The sequence below is a fragment of the Etheostoma spectabile genome, chromosome 19 (assembly GCF_008692095.1).
Source record: "Etheostoma spectabile isolate EspeVRDwgs_2016 chromosome 19, UIUC_Espe_1.0, whole genome shotgun sequence".
NCBI lineage: Eukaryota > Metazoa > Chordata > Actinopteri > Perciformes > Percidae > Etheostoma > Etheostoma spectabile.
The window spans coordinates 3,112,653-3,117,156 of record NC_045751.1 but is presented as its reverse complement, the minus strand read 5'-3'; the positions used below and the strand labels follow the sequence as shown (position 1 = coordinate 3,117,156).

Below are 4,504 nucleotides of genomic sequence, written 5' to 3'. Positions count from 1 at the left end.
CACACACACACACACACACACACACACACACACACACACACACACACACAGTTGAAGGAGATAAAGAAAGTTGAATAAACCAACAGCCATGACCTTGACTGAATGCGGCCCATCTATCAAGCAAAGGAATGCAAAGAAAGTTAGACTTAATTTGAGATCAATACATGAAATCACACATCTCCTCTTGACTGAGTCTTCATCTAGAAGATCTAAGAGGCTCGGAGATGATGAAATGCTGGACAATTTTCCGCCTAAGTTTGTGCTATATGCCCATAAATCATTTTCAAATTGTTTTGAAGGTGGTACAGTCTACGAGGCGCATTTCTGACCCATATCACTACTTTTGCTTATTCCCACAGCGCGGCTTCAGACACAATATATGGCTCAAACAGTTAGATTTTTTTGCAGATGATGTTCATGTTTTTTTTTTAGCTACTTTACATAGTAAACATAATTGTTATGGAAGTTGTAGCTAAATTTAGGGGTGACCCTGAACAGTCAAATATTTGATGTTTTCATTGAAGGAGCCTGATTCAACTGCCAATCTCACAGTTGAATCGTTGCAGAGGTTTTGGGGGTGCTCATTGTCGGATTTTACGTATAATGACCAAATAAATTAATATACAGCATACTATTTATTTATTGTTTATTTATCAGGGACATTACCAATAATAATATCACAACCAAATGTGAGAGATGAAGGGGATTTATGATATAAATATCAACATATATCAACATATAATATGTATCAACATATAATGCTGTAAATTAAAATATGCAAAGAAAGAATCTTTTAATAAATCTTTGTGCGTGAATAAATCCAACAGTCCCATGACTGATTTAAGTTTCACTCTCTATGATCCGTGACCCATGGAGGAGAAGCTTGGCAGCAGGGATTTAAACCTTTAACTGAAAATATCTGGGGTGCACTTTGAAATATTAAAATACGAACCAAAGTAAGATGCAAGTTGTGTGCCACTGCCCGATACAGGAGCACTGCCATGTGCACCCATGGTCGACGATAGGCAAGACTTGACAAATCAGATTTGACTATGTAACAGTGTTTCAAACAGATGAGAAACCAATTTGTGATGTCACAAATAGGCTCACTTGCATATTTGTGACATCATTACGCAAACATTTGGATACAGGTTAGTGGTTGTGTCAGCAAAATAGATAGAAAGAAATAGAACTCTTAAGCTAAAGAATCACAAATTCAACACAGGAATTTATTTTACCTTATAATTATGACTTAGGTAGCCTATCTGTGAAGTTAAAAGAGACAGACGCTGTGTGCACGAGGCAAAGGGGCTGTGTATGTGTGTGTGTGTGTAGAGTAACAGAAAGATGAAGGAGATCAGTGAAAGGAAATGCTCAACGAATGCGTTATATATATATATATATATATATATATATACATATATATATGTAAGGAAACGCAATGTTTGGCGGACGGTGTTGAGTGTGTGGTGCTGCGCCACAAATGAGTCTATGTGTGGGAAACACTGACTGTAAATTCTTAGTCTGGCACACCATTAGCTAAATTTGTTGTTATTTGGTTGTCAGACTTTGCCAGTTATTTAAAAAAAGAGTAGAGGAAAACCTAGACTGAGTCAGCAGGACCCAAAGCTTCTGTTATGTATGTACGTATGTATGTATATGTCTTTGATAGCCATTTTAAAGGTTCCATGACATGGGGCTTTTATATAAACCTTAATGGTCCTGACTGTATCTGAAGGCTCTTTCCTGAAATTGGGGGTTGGGGGAGAGAAAGGGAAGGTGACCTTGCTCCTTATGACCTCATAAGGGGTTAAGATTTCAGATCGGCCCAACTGAGCTTTAATTTTCTCACAGGAAGAGCAGGATACCCAGGGCTCGGTTTACACTTGTCACCATTTCTAGCCACTGGGGGACCATAGGCAGGCTTGGGGAACTCATATTAACGTTAAAAACCTCATAAAGTGACATTTTCATGCCCTGGGACCTTTAATGCTAACCACGGCAGGCAAAAACTTTGTTTTTTGAATGCACTGGCCAATTTTGACATTTAGGACTATTTTCCCATATTATGTCTTCTTCCATTTTATCTGTATTCTGAAGGTTTGTACAGAGGGTTAGGTTCATATATCATTTATAGCTAGATTTATAGAACATTTTATTCCTAAAAAATATGTTGAAAACTTATTTGTCTATGGCTGTTAATAGTATTTTCTGATTTATGAACCTGGCTTTATCCAATCTTCATATTTCTCTTCTGGAAATGTATGCATTTAAAATGAGTGCATATTATATTAGATACCTCATTTGCATATTTAAACATGAAATATTATACTAATACACTTGTAATACAAAAAATAATTGTCTTATAGTATTGTAAGTAATAAACTGGGAAAGTTTCATGGTGATATCAATTAGTTAAAATTTGTACCCTATTCACCTTTAGTGTCCTGTCTTAAACACCCTGCCAATAAAGGATGCGGGACTTCACACACTGCACTCCAATTACACTACATGAGGTAGGTAGTACCTGGCCACACTATGTTTATCCTGAAAAATCTATCTGTGCCTGTGGTTATCTCTGAGTGGCACGTGGTGGAGGATTGACTCAGACACTGCTTCGAGCATACAAGGCAGGCTGGGATTGATGCAATCCACAGGGAGCTGGACAGTCCTGAGGGGGAGAAAATCTCCCATTGGTTTCAAGACAAAACTGGGGCACCGAGCCTGTAACACTGCAGCTCTGCCTCCTCTCTTGGAAAAATAGTGCTATGCCCAAAAGGGATCTAGGTCCACCCCGTGCTTGAAAACAGAGAACAGATTGAAGCCTGTAGCTTTACTTTTGTGCGCCATTGTTAAAGTAATGCCACCGCTGAGGAGTCTACAAATGATGAGACAAAACTTTGAAACTGTAGAAGTCGCAATAGGGGAAGATTGGATTGAGCTGTCATGTGTGAGATGTACCCTTTCTGCCTAACTGGGGCACTGCTGTATCTACGCTAGCTATTCTGTGAAAAGTCTGTTCCCAAGAGATATCTGCTCTGAACTGGGGACACGTGGAAACCTCGAGAGTTGTAACATTTGTTGATTGATGTCGACCCATCAGGTTCTCTTATCAGCTGTTAAATCAAGTCAGATTAGCAGAATTACCATGAACCTCTTAGCCTGTCAAGTCTGAGAACCACTATCTCTCTCCCTAATGCCTTGGAGAAGAGAAGAGCTCAATAAATCTGTCCTTTTACACTGCTAGTGGGCACCATGCTATTCATTAAATTATTACCAATGGCACCCTTTATGAGTAATTTTCAGCTCTAACACTGTGTCTAGAGACAACTAAATGGCAACAATGACATTCTTTGAGAGTAGACTTGCCAGCCGAGAAATACAAACTAATAATAATGAATGTTGTACATAATGGAATCACAATGCAAATGAGGCAGCCTCGTTAGGAGACCGGAAACATCCCATGCCATAGCCGAGTGGCGCCAGAGGAAACATCAAGTCAGAGGCAGGCGTGTTGGAGAGTACGGAGTGCGCAGAGGCAAAGTCTTTCAGACAACATTACGCTCCGTCTGAAGTGTCGACTCAGAGCAGTGGGAGACATTCTGACAAAGCATCAGATGGATGAGCAACTTGTCAAAGAATGAAAGGACATTGCGTCTGTCGAGATGGGGATGACTGATCGGCACGAGGCTAAAAATATAAAATGAAAAAAAAATCTAAAAGTAGGTGATTAATGCTAGTCATGCAAATAACAATTAAGTCAATAAATTAAATTAGACACGTTTAGTTCAGAGAACAAATGAAAAAGACACCAAGACAAGTAAAGAAGATACTTTTCTTAATCACAACCAACTCTAAGTCACCAAGGTTATGTTGAGAGCTCTGGCTGTGACATAAATTGTACAGTCAGAATAGGCCAATGTCTCTCTATCTTTTTTCTTTTTTTTAAGGAAACAATTTAAATTCTAATCAAAAGTGAAGTAACTGACAGTCGACATCCTTCTCTCTCCATTTCTTATGCAGGTCTTTTTCAGTGTCTTTGTCTTGTGATTCTGCCGAGTCTGTAACAGCTTGCAGTGAAAATGAACACATGCTGAAAGATGGATGAGGAAAGTTCTCTGAATACCCAATTCTTACCAATCGATTAAACATTAAAAGACAATAGTGAAAATAGCGCCTTTGAAAAATCCTTGAGAGGATAAAGAAAATACATAAAAAAATGATATACCAGGTGGGTGCGCACTCTACCCACATGCGCAAGGAAGCCTCCGCTTTGAAAACACAGAGCGTTTATCAAGGATTCAAGGTAATTAGCCATCCACTGCTATAGCTTCCAAATGTATTTTTTATGAAGCTACTCTATGGGAGCGTGAATGTCTTTGTCTGCTGTTTCAACGGAAGTGTGTCCTCCACTGTGTTAGCATTGTACATATATGTATGTGAGTCAAATGTTTTTATTGTCCATTCCAGAATACATGTACAATGTGTGTGTGTGTGTGTGTGT

General features: G+C 38.9%; 1 protein-coding gene across 7 annotated transcripts in view; it reads right to left on the bottom strand.

Annotated features, from left to right (window-relative positions):
• LOC116707246 (phospholipid-transporting ATPase ABCA1) overlaps positions 1 to 4,504 on the bottom strand; it is a 198,336-nt gene that overhangs the window by 35,122 nt on the left and 158,710 nt on the right. The gene's annotated exons all lie outside the window — the stretch shown is intronic.